We start from the raw sequence: 13,005 nt of genomic DNA on the forward strand, positions 1-13,005 counted from the left end.
CTTGGCAGCTCAAGTCAACATTACTGAAACTCTCAATTAATTTAATATCCCTGATTTAGCTTGATATGATCAAATTGCTCCTTGCCTATCTATCGCGATAGGAGATCAGCTTTCGCTCTTTAGGATCATTTTTCATTGATCCGTGTTTCTTGCACCTTCACGAGACGCTAGTGATCGTCTGCACTCGCGGCAGCGATTGAAAGTAGCGACGTCATCCGAGGAAGCTTTCAAACTTTTGCGATGCGCTCGGCTTTCACCGCTACTCTCACCGTGTTGGAGCAAGAGAGGAAGAGAAAGAGAGAGAAAGATAAGGAAATGGGAGAGGAGACGTGAAAGCGATTAAAGATTTAATGATACTCGATCTCGTGATGTGCACACTTGACTTCCTGAACAAGGCAAACTTCGTAAGAGATATATGTATAGAGATGCAATGTGTGTGTGCAATGTTTCACCGTTATATTTCTATCACATCGATAAACCAAAAAAAATAAGATGAAAGTAATCAAAATCTAGAATGTTGTTTGAAATGTTTTTTGTCAACGTTATGTTTTTTACTTCTACATCGAAATAAATTTCTCTTAAATGCTTAAGTACTCATAATTTTTTTTTGTTTGGATAATTTATTTGGAATTAAAGTAATTACAGCAAGTTAACATTATTTTATTGATTAACTATATATATAATCATTTGCATTTTTTCGATTATTTATGTTTAAAAAAAAACATAGGTAAATTGTATTCTATGACTTAGTTCTAAGTTCCTGTTATATTTGTAATTTTATTATAATCATAGTAAATTAGATTAAATCAAATTCAAATCTTTTCTCTAGTACAAGATGAGGAATAACTGTATGCAACATATAAAAACAGTTAAGTAACTTCGAGTATTTTAACGGAAGATTGCACACACTGTGGTGAATTTTTCTCTCAATTCGTCAAAATGTAGAAATGGATCAATGCGCGGTCGACATATGAAAGACTTTTCCTTTTTCCGGGCGATGCATGGAGAATATAAATCTCGAATTTTCCGGAATCTCGTCCGGGGGGGCTTAAAGCTTTCAATGCTCTCGATAATTCCGCAGCGAAATCGAGTCTTCACGTCAAACGTTGTGGATTAGCGCACTCATCGGGTATATCCTGTCCCGTTCCGAATGGCAGCGATAGCACGAAATCTGCAGAAATTTTTGTCCCTCCACTGAAGCGTTGGAAAGGTCAATATTGTCGGAAGAAAATTGGCCATGTGGCACACAGTGCTCTTTCTAGATACAGGCACGTATTCTGGAAGAGGTCGGTGATACGGTGCTTCGTGAAATTATAAAAAAAATTTAGATTACCATGACATGGAACATCGGTAAATTTTTTGCGCATAGTATTTTAAATACAGCGGAAAATTTAACTTTCCATTTTGTGTGATATTATTACTATTTTTAATCAAAATATAACAGATAAAATATAAGTATATAAAAGGCAAAAACATACATACATATACATATCTTTATGTTTTATTATATTTTCTTCCTAAAAATTTATTGTTTAATAAATTAAAATTTAATTTTTGTTAATAATATAATACTTTAAATATTTTAATTATGATGATTTGATATGTTTCGAAATACATTTTAAAATAAAGAACCATCTAAATTGAAATTTTAAGACAAAATAAATAACAAAATTCTTATTTTTTGGTTAGCTTTAATCATTTAGTACAATACAAGTTTGCAACATTACTATTCCATCTCTTTTGTTTCATCCACTTGGATTCCATTTAAGACAATAAGCTTCACAAACGGATTTTGCCTACGTATTCTTTTGACCTAACAAGTACTGGTAATCGGAAAACAGAATCTGCCCGAAGCGACTAATTAATTACATAAATTGGCTAACTTCGTTTTCGGTTCAGTGCAATAATTCACGTATACAAGCTAGGATAATGTTGTATTATAACAACAAGTATTTGTCGATATATCAGTTTAATGACCTAGCAAACGCGGCTCGATGTTGGTATATAATCAAATGTTGTGTGAAATGGAAAAGTGCGTTATATATTAAACTCAGCACTGATTATACTTTCCATGCGCGTGAAAGCATGAAACCCTAATTGCAGATAAATATCGTTCAATCTATAATTCTTTGTCGTGTGTTCAAAAATATATATTAAATCCAAATTAAATATATTTTGTATGATGATTGTTGGCACTACTTTCTATATTTGTCGTAAAAAGGATCATTTTATTTGAGTGACATTGTACTAAATTTCTTTTGAAGCTTTATATAAAAAATGCATTAATATAATGTAAAAAATCTCTCATGGCATGCTAAACTCGGTAAAATAAGAATTAATTAAGATTTTTTTCTAAATAATATATATGATTATATAAAAGTGTACTTGCTAAAAGTGTGACTTTAAAGGCTTAATTCAATGTATTTATTATCTCCTTTTTTTCCTTCATCTCCCTTTTAATTCAGATAAATAGTAGATATGCATTGCGTGAATTGTCGCTATTTATCAATGGAGTGCACTGGCCTTTCAAAATATCAGATAAAGAAATCTCATTGTTTTATACAGATAAAATGTACGACTGCGCAAGGAATTCTCATACCTTGAACAAGGATGACTAGTTGTTGCTAATTAATCCTTACTGTATATAGGTACTACTTCTTATAACATTGTAATTCCATTGTGTAATACATAATTAAATTTATGATTATAATAGCCAAATAATGCGATTTATCCTTTCAAATCTTTATCCATGATATATGTATACAGGTATATCAAGATTGGAAAGTACCTTATACAATAAGTTATTGTATTTTTTACGTTACTTTATATGTGTTTGTTATAAAAATTGATGCAAAAAGTAATATAAAATTGAAGTAAATTATAAAATATAATATAAAAAATGAAATATCTTAATTTATTGTATTCAATTTCTATGATAAAATGTAACTTGTAAAGTAACTTTCCCTTGTATATACATATATTATATGTACGTTGCTAGAGATAAAGAAGTTGAAGATAAGGCAGTTTGACTCTATTATAGGATTAGATTTCTTCGAATATTACACGTAGTTTTATTCTGCGATTTCACGTGAGTTCGTTAAAGTAATTTCATTATCGTTAAAGATAGCTCAATGATTTTGCAAATGCAGAAAATTGCATTTTCGTGTCTTTAGAGAGTACAACTAATGTGATGCGCAAATAGCGCGTCGTAAAAGTTGAAGACTTGCATTCTCACTTTTTCTTAGTGTGTGTTGCATTTAATGCATTAGGTATACGTAATTGCGAGATTTTTATTTTATTTCCAATATCATATTTAATATTATTGTGAAGCACATTTAATACTGCAATGATGAATCATTACTGATGATATAAATTATGACATAAGAAACAGCAATAAATTGCATCATTTAGTAATTTAGAAATGACTGCAGATGTGAACGTTAAATCGTATAGTTTCTTTTACTAACGTTTCGCTTTCACAATAAATACAATGCGGCTATTTTTTTTTAAATGACTACCGCACTGAGTCTGTTGAAAATTTGCATTTCATATCGCGCGTAAATATTTGGCTCAGAACGTGAATCCGGAGATATTATTTGCCCGAATAATATTTTAGAACTATTTTCATGGGTTTTCCGTAGTTACATAGTTACGTTTTTCCGTTACTCCCTCACAAGTGTTGATTATTCTCAACGCTTATAAGGGCAAAAAGAAAAGCGGATAAAATGTATTTAATTGCAATATATTTAATGTGAGAGTAATGACCAATTGATAAATACTTTTCTTTATAAATTATATTAATTTTTTATTAATTTTTGCAAAAATGTTTAAAATCTTTTTACATTTTTATTGTACAAAAAAATAAGTTTTCCTTTTATTGTAAATAAATTAATTTACATACATATTGATTTTTTTAGAAGATTATTTTTTAAGTTGTTTATTTTTTTGAAAATTAAAGAATTCTTAATTTTAAATTAGTATCACAATTAATTTTTTAAATCATTTTAAAATACACTTTTTAAAGAAGACAAAAAAATTATTTGATCATAATTTTTTTATTAAATATAGTGAAAATATGCGAATGATTCTAGATGAAATACACTGTGATTACAGAACATAAAAAATAGATGATAATGTGCCAGGAAAAATATACGAGCATACGCACGTGATGTCAAGTACTTACCTTCTGAATAAATCGCAATGAGAACATTTCAAAGGTCGTCGCTAATTAAATGCGTTAGCTCTTTGCTCAATTGATCTCTTTCAGACGTTAATTAACAAAATGCAATGTATACAAATATTAATTAATACTTCACGAAGAATTCAATTATTTTTATAATTTTCTGTACCTTTTCACATCTACCTTTTTGTATGTACTTTTGTAAAGACAGCTTTGGATTAGCGCTTGATGCTATCCATTCGTATTTTTTCTTGCATATATATAAGTATACTTATAACTTCTTGATTATTATCATTGGAGATATACAATATTTGTGGTAATATTATTGCTAATTAAAATTAATAATATAATTAACTATTTTTAATACTTATTATTTATTTAAAACATTATATTTTTGTATGCATTTCGGCCCTCCAAGACTTTGTGTATATGTGTTTGTTGGTCGACTTAAAATATAAATAATGCTGACTTCCATGTAGGAAGTTAATTAGAATTTTTTATGTATACAAAGAAAGCTGACCCAACGAGGTTCTTAAGTTTAAAATAACTTGACTGTAAAGTGGTTAATTAACTTCCTCTCTTTTAGCACTAAAGGACTCTATATACGTGATGAAATGAAGGTATACTGTTATTACACAATTTATGATATGATATAAAATATACGATAAAATTCAAGCGTGTGCATTTTTCATGTAATCAAGCACTGCGTTTTTATTTTAGATACATTTTTTTCGTAATTCATAAGATAATTTATATATTTATGTAAAATTTTACATGTATGTTTCTTCGTGTCTTTTTCTCTTTCAATACGCACTTTGATATTGTATTAATTTTTTGCAATTTTTAATTTATAAAGACTTTGTGAACTTTTTTATCTTATATGTTCTCAGAAAAAGATCAATATAAAAATTCGAACAAAAAATCATTACGCGTCACTACTTGTCATATGATTTCATTGTTGAAGAATCTTTCAGATTGGAGAAAGTTGACCTCAGCAAAACTTTCTCTATACATTGGAGGCATATATCACTCAAGCTTATAATTTACTTCCTTTAAAACAAGTTTTCAGTTGTGTTTGCAGTTGTGTATCTTTTCCAACTTTTTTGTATTATGTTATCAATTTTATTTTATCGATAGTAATAAATTAAACACAAATTGGTTCATGATGCGACAAGATAAATGCAAAATGTAATAGTGATACGAAATACGAAAATTGCATTGAACTTTATGTTACGTGCAATCTGCATATATCTTCCGCGGGCTTTCATTATGTACACGTAAATGTCCGAAATTCTCATAAAGAGACAATTTTCCAACCTTTTGATGTTCTGACAGAGCAATGTTGCATATTAATATGAGAGAAAATTGCACGGTAATTTAATACGGTATGTCAGATTATGAATAGGAAAGTATAAATTATTATAAAAATTTCCGTAATATTTTAAAAGCCTTACAATAGTGAAAAGAATACTCCAATACATATATTTTTATTAATATATCGGACTATAGTAATAATTATAATTAATAAATATTTATTTACTTTAATAATAATTGGATAAAAGTAAATTATAAAAGAAGTTTAATATACCTAGTATTCCTATTTTATATTCATTGAAAAGATATTCATTTATTACTTAAAGTCATGCAAGTAAAATTTGGAGGGATTATAACATTTATTGCAAGAGATCTTTTATTAAAAGATATTTTAATGTAAAATCTAACAATTTACAGATTGGACGTGGTACTATTGGTATATTTAGTTTAATAATTGAGTGAGTTAATTTTTTGATAACTTATATCTAAATTATCTATCAAACAAAATATTATTACAAATATATTCTTGCGAAATAAAATAGTATTAAAGCATATATTATAAACATTGCATTATTATACAAACCTTATAATTAAAGAGTTTCAATTTTTTAAATAATATAAGGTAAAACTATAGTTGTAAAACTATATTATTTTGTGAGATCTGTTTTTCATTATTTTAATTTTATTTACTAAAATATTTTGTCATGTGTAAGAACAAATGCGGATTTTAGTTTTACATGATACTCCTACTTAGTGAAATGTTGCGTCGAGTAATCTTAGATAAATCTAGTTTCTAAGTAATTATACGTGAAATTAACATTGTATAAGAGACAGTACATCGTTTATTTTCACATGCCTCTTTTGTTATTGCAAGCAAGAAGACTGGAAGAAATGATTGACATACAATAGATATACATATACTATAAAGTTTTCTGCAAAAACATAATTATGAAATTTTGAACTTAAAATTAATAATTTATAATTCGGGATCTAAAAAATATATTTTAATATTTCAAACAGAGTACTCATACTGAAAAAACAAATTAAATGTTTATTGAGAATAAAATTAATGCTTTTTGATGAATAAATCATTTTTGAACAAATATCACATTAATAATAAATAAAATTATATAATTAATATAATATAGATTAAAAAATTTATTGATTATCATTATTATTGGTATTTATTGATTATAATTATTACTTTAGTGTAATTTTATAAAGAAAATTTGCTATTGCATCAGCATATGATTTCTCCTCTTAACTTTATTATTTGTTTAAGAAAAAACTGTATTAACACTATTTATCCTAGAAAACAATTTAATCTCTCTTATATATATATATATATATATATATATATATTGTATCAGACAGATACAACCAGAAAAGTGTCCCTGTTTCGTTTTCACTCATCCTAAGACCACAGAATAATCGACGTGGCACGCTTGGTTCGTCGTATCGTCGGTGATATTTCGTTTCGCGGTGCGTCAAAGCCACCGCTCGCGTTGCACATCAGCAGCAATCGGTAGGCTGCCTCTACCACAAACTTCATTACGCAGTCCGGTCAAACCCAACAAAATTGAGTGCCAATCTATGCGGTCCAGAAGGATTTTAATCGCACAGATTTACCATGCATCGCCGATGCACACGTCTATATTTTGATGGAACATTTGATTGCGGGAGTTCAGCGTCTAATTAACGTGATATTCGGTCTCGGATTTTATCTCACACTACTGATATCTATTCTTTTATAATATAAAATTCTAAACAATACACAAAAAATTACATGAAATATTGATTTTATATATATATATATATATATTTATATATACAGGGAAGTAACGCGTTATTTGTAACGCCATTATCATTTTTTTACTTTTTTCTGTATATAATGGTAACGGTAACAGCGTTACATTTTTACAGTAACGGTAACGAACTTAGCCGTTATTTTTACCGTTACTTCAGCTCCTTATTATTTTCTTATAATTTATTCTTAATTTCTTAAAAAGTATTTTGCACTTAGTATTAGGTGTTGGAATTAATTCGTAGCGTTTTTTAATGAAAGAATGTTATTTATTTCACATGAGCATTAAAAAATACATTAATGAAAGTACTTCCCATCACTTGTAAAACGCTACGAATTAATTCCAACACCTAATATTTTATCTTATACTGTGTTTTAATGGGCACTGCTAATGTTGAAAATATATAATTCACATTACATATATATATATATATATATATATATATATATACTGTAAATTTTTGGTACGGACAATAAATATGAAATACACATAATCGTAACCATGACAGAAATAAATCGTTGAAATCATTGAAAATTGCTGAAATCTCTATCAATTGACTCATTTCATTATGAATTATACTGAAATGGTTTATTGAGATAAAGATTTCGATTTATTTTCATCAAGGAACATTAATGTTTAAAAATAATGTTTAATCTATATTATCTGTTTAATCTAAATGCTTATAAAAATGAGTACATTAAAATAATGGTATTATCTAAGTAAAACAAAGAATTAGTAAAACTATAGGTAAAAAAATAATTTAATAGAAAAGGGCTTGCTCTATATACAAACTAGTTAGTAGAGAATTTCAAATTTGAATATTTATTTCACATTTAGTATTAAATTAATTATCAGCTAATGTAATTTTAAAATCTAATAACTTATGTAGCATTATAAAAAAAAGTAACGAATCATTACTTTTCAAGTAACGGTAACGATAATGAGTTACTCGTTAAAATTGGTAACGAGTGATGATAACGAGTTACTTTTTCAAAAGGCAACGATAACGATAACGCGTTACTATTTTGAGATAACGCGCACAATTCTATATATATATATATTTCAAGTATAGATAATAACTATAAATAACTATGATGAAGAAATTATATATATAAAATAATATGAAAAAATCATTATGAGAGTCAATTAGGAAAGTTTTAGATTCTTTTTATAAAATTTCATTATATTTTTTATATATCCATTTTTATATGGTCGCAGAGATTCTAAATATTATATATTGAACGATATTATTTCTTTTGATATTTAATGATATATGACATATGAGGTCTATCTAGAATATATACAGTCAGACAAATTATTCAAATTGACTTTGTAGATATTAATATAGGATTATTTAATATTTTATAAATTCATTAATTTTATGATGCATATAATATTCTGTCATACATGTAAAATCGTATACGTTTTATAATTAATAACGTACATTATATCTGTATAATAATTAGATTAAATATTTTAGCTAATAAATATTATGCTTAAATATGTCTCTATAAATATGTTTAAATATGTTTCTATGCCTATTTTTATATATTCACAGAGATTTCTAAATGTACTAAATGATATTATTTATTTCAATATTTAATGTGGTTCACATATTTAGTTCAATATTTAACGACTGAGTTCAGATAACTATACCTTATAATATAAGATATAGTTATCTGAATACACAGTCGAACAAATTATTCAATAGCGTTAATAAATTAATTTTTTTAAAGAATAATTATTAATAATATAATATATAATATGAAATATGATATAAAATAATGTAAAATACGAGAATTAATGCATAAATTAGATTTTCAATAATGATAGGAATCAAGTAAATTTAAAAATCAATTCCAATTGTCAAATTCCTTGCGTCTGAAAATGACTCGCATTTGATGTCGATGTCAAAGCTGTCATCAACAGAAATACAAGAGGGTATTCTTTACACTTATCTTATTATGCATCTGAGAAATAGATTTATAAAATTGTATTTAATAAAAAATTAAAAAGTAGGACTAAAGAAGTATAAATACAAAATAAAAATAAAAATATATTATTAGGTGTTGGAATTAATTCGTAGCGTTTTTTTAATGAAAGAATGTTATTTATTTCACATGAGCATTAAAAAATACATTAATGAAAGTACTTCCCATCACTTTCTACTACTTTTGACCATCTTTCGGGCAGTGAATGAATACCGCGTCGGAAGAACTGTTCATCTTTAGATGAAATCCAGGAATCGAACCATTTTGTACAATCTTCGTAAGATGTGAACTTCTGCTCGCACAAGCTATGAGCTAATGATCGAAACAAGTGATAGTCGCTAGGTGCAATATCAGGAGAATACGGCGGGTGCGGTAGCACTTCCCATTTAAGTGTTTCCAGGTATGTTTTTACCGGTTTTGCAACGTGTGGGCGAGCATTGTCGTGCAGCAAGATGACTTTATCGTGTCTTTCGAAGTATTCCGACCGTTTTTGCTTCAATGCACGGCTCAAGCGCATCAGTTGCCGTCGGTAGAGATCTCCAGTAACGGTTTCATGCGGTTTTAGCAGTTCGTAGTATATGACACCCTTCTGATCCCACCAAATACAGAGCAGGAGCTTTGAGCCATGGATATTGGGCTTTGCCACTGATGTTGATGGTTCGCCGGGCTTAACCCATGACTTTCTGCGCTTTGGATTGTCATAATGGATCCACTTTTCGTCACCGGTAACAATCCGATGCAAAAAAACCTTTTCTTTTCTGCCGTTGAAGCAGCAGTTCGCACGTGAGAAAACGTCTCTCAATATCCCTTGGTTTCAATTCATATGGGACCCAATGTCCTTCCTTCTGGATCATGCCCAAACTTTTAAGACGTTTTCCTATTGTTGAGAAGTCAACTTCCAATAACGTAGATAATTCTTTAAGTGTTTGACATGAGTTTTCATTGAGCAGTGCCTGCAAATCGTTATCTTCAAATTTTTTCGGCTGACCAGGTCGCTCCTTGTCATCCAAGTCGAAATCACCAGCTTTAAAACGTGCAAACCACTTCCTACACGTTTGCTCAGCCAGAGCATGTTCACTATACACATCCACTAAAATACGATGAGCTTCAGCTGCACTTTTGTTCATATTAAAGTAATGAAGCAAAACTCCCCGCAAAAACACTTTATCTGGCACAAATTTTGACATATTCAATGAATTATACAGTATTGTTATTTATGATTTCAAGAAAGGTTATGTACGGCAAATGACGTCCTATGATAGATGTTTACAATGTATACAGAACTATAGGTAACAACGAAATAGTGTACTGATTGTGCCATCTCTTGTAAAACGCTACGAATTAATTCCAACATCTAATATTATTAGTAAATAAGTAATTTTATTCATTTATATTTCTCCAATAAAGTAATAAATAAAGAAATAATTATTTTTTTCTGTTTTTCTCCCCGTTTTTTATAATAGATATATTTATATCTATAAAAAAACCTAAATAAAATCCCAGATACTGTCGTTTTAAACCTAAGCAATTTATATATGTAAGTTTGGAAACTATTATGTTTGGTAATACTGCAAAATGGATATAATCAAGTTAAAAATTAATAATTTAATATAACACAATTACACAATACGAGAGCTTAAGATTTCTGGTTAATTAAAACAAGCGATCACGAATAAGCAAATGACTAAACATAAAATCAAATTCAGCATTACGACGAAGAGATGCCAGTTTCGATTCATCTTTCCCTTGAAATTTCAAACGTGCTTCTGATACACAAGCAATCTCTCACATTCGGTATACCTCCGTGCCGCTGCGCCGTCGACATTATCGGTAACGGACGAGAAGCTTGTTCCATGCCGTAGACCCCATTACTGCCGGTTGAGCTTCCTAAAATTAACTGTCGAAATTAGCGATCAAAATAGGTTGGCACAGAAAATCACGCAAGTGTTTCGCAGACTTCGAGCTCTCAAGATTTGCAACGAATATTGAATGTACTTTCACGTTTACATAATTGTGCAGTTAATAAAACCTGAATATTGCGAAGTAGAGATGGCTCGATCAATATGATTCGACACGATGCGATATGCAATTTTGTCGAATAAGGACAGAGTTTGACAATCAATTTGATATGCTCCTTTCTCAAGTTCAACTAATCCATCGTAGGCGTGATATCGATAGCACGTTCGCTCGATAGCCTGTGACAGTGTAGCAATCGTATTACAAATTCAATTTCCATGAATATCCAAGTATCTCCACGGAATTGAAATGAGGGAATAGCAAGATAACGCTGGCATGGAAATTTCCCTTTCGTGGTAATTATCTCGATTTACATCGACGTTAAGTAATTTATACATGATTAGAAAAGCGTTCAAACTGTATTAATTAAGACATTAATTAATGTAGATATTATTTTAATTTAAAGAAGGAATCTGCCATTTTTGATAAAGAAAAGAAGCGATTGAATATTTTTATTAAGTAATTTTAACATAACAATAACAGGATAATACTTGAAGCAAATAAATTAGTTAAAATATTTTAAATAATTTTGTATGGCTCTGATATTATTTGGATTATCTATTAGATTAAAGATATTCTTGAATCAAATTGTTCTATTAATTTGAAAAGTATGTTAATAATTCATATTATTGAATTCAAATAAAAACAATATTATGACTCCAAGAATAAATCCTAAAATGTGGCAATAATATATAATGTGCAAACAATTAGAATGTACTTTTCAATCAAGTTAATTGTAAACAGTTCTAAAATTGACTCTTTTTTAGTGCAGAAGTCAAGTACAAATTATCTGCAAAATGTTCTATATTAAAGAAATAGTACGTAATAGTCACAAGAAAAATGACTATATATACAAAAATACTTTTATTTATACTACATATGCATATACATCAAGCAAATTTTAAATATAAATACGTGAAACATATTTTGTAATCTATTTTTATTTCTAAAATTTATAAAAATATGCTGTTCTTATATAGTATCATCATGGACTTTTTGAATTTATATGTTCTGTCAGATTACTGATGTTTGAAAAGATTGAACAAATTAGAGCTTTAGAGAATAAAAAACTATTTAAAAATATGTAGCAACATTTTGCAGTTTCGAAACTTTGTAAAAATAACTTTGAGCATCGAAGTTAGCATGACAGTTTTTTATTTTTGGTGTTTTTAATATTAAAAATGTGGAACTCTTCTTTTATTTTTAGAGTAGAACTGTAGAACTATAAAAAGTGCTACTAGAATTATTTTCTTTGAATCAATAGAATGCCATGTTAACTTCACATTTTCTTGTAAAGGTATGTGGAATTGAAAATCTGTAGAATCCAAGATCTTATTTTAAAAAGTATCTTTAAAAGTCAGAGTATTTGCATAAATCTTTCTGCGTAATAAAGTATGTCCTTAAGCGGCTCCTAGATTAATATACTATTAATTCTCCAAAGGCTACATTAAACCTCTAGACTGTTTATTCTAAATTATTCAAAGGGAATATCAATAATATTGTAGAATAATGTTGAGCGTTTAGAGGCTTTAGGAGAAGAATCCGGAGAAATAAAATACCACTACAAAAATATGTAAAAAGCATGTTGAAAGTTACAATTGTAATTGCAATGAGAAATTATTTGTTAAATCAAAAATTAAAAAATTATTTGTTTGTTATTATCAATAAATACCAACGAAGAATTTATAAGAATAATACT

At 28.3% G+C, this 13,005-nt stretch overlaps 1 pseudogene; it reads right to left on the reverse strand.

Moving 5' to 3' along the window:
* Window positions 1-13,005, reverse strand: part of LOC147910266 (uncharacterized) — a 48,101-nt pseudogene that overhangs the window by 34,789 nt on the left and 307 nt on the right.

The sequence above is a fragment of the Acromyrmex echinatior genome, chromosome 3 (assembly GCF_024713525.1).
Source record: "Acromyrmex echinatior isolate Ae372 chromosome 3, ASM2471352v2, whole genome shotgun sequence".
Taxonomy (NCBI): domain Eukaryota; kingdom Metazoa; phylum Arthropoda; class Insecta; order Hymenoptera; family Formicidae; genus Acromyrmex; species Acromyrmex echinatior.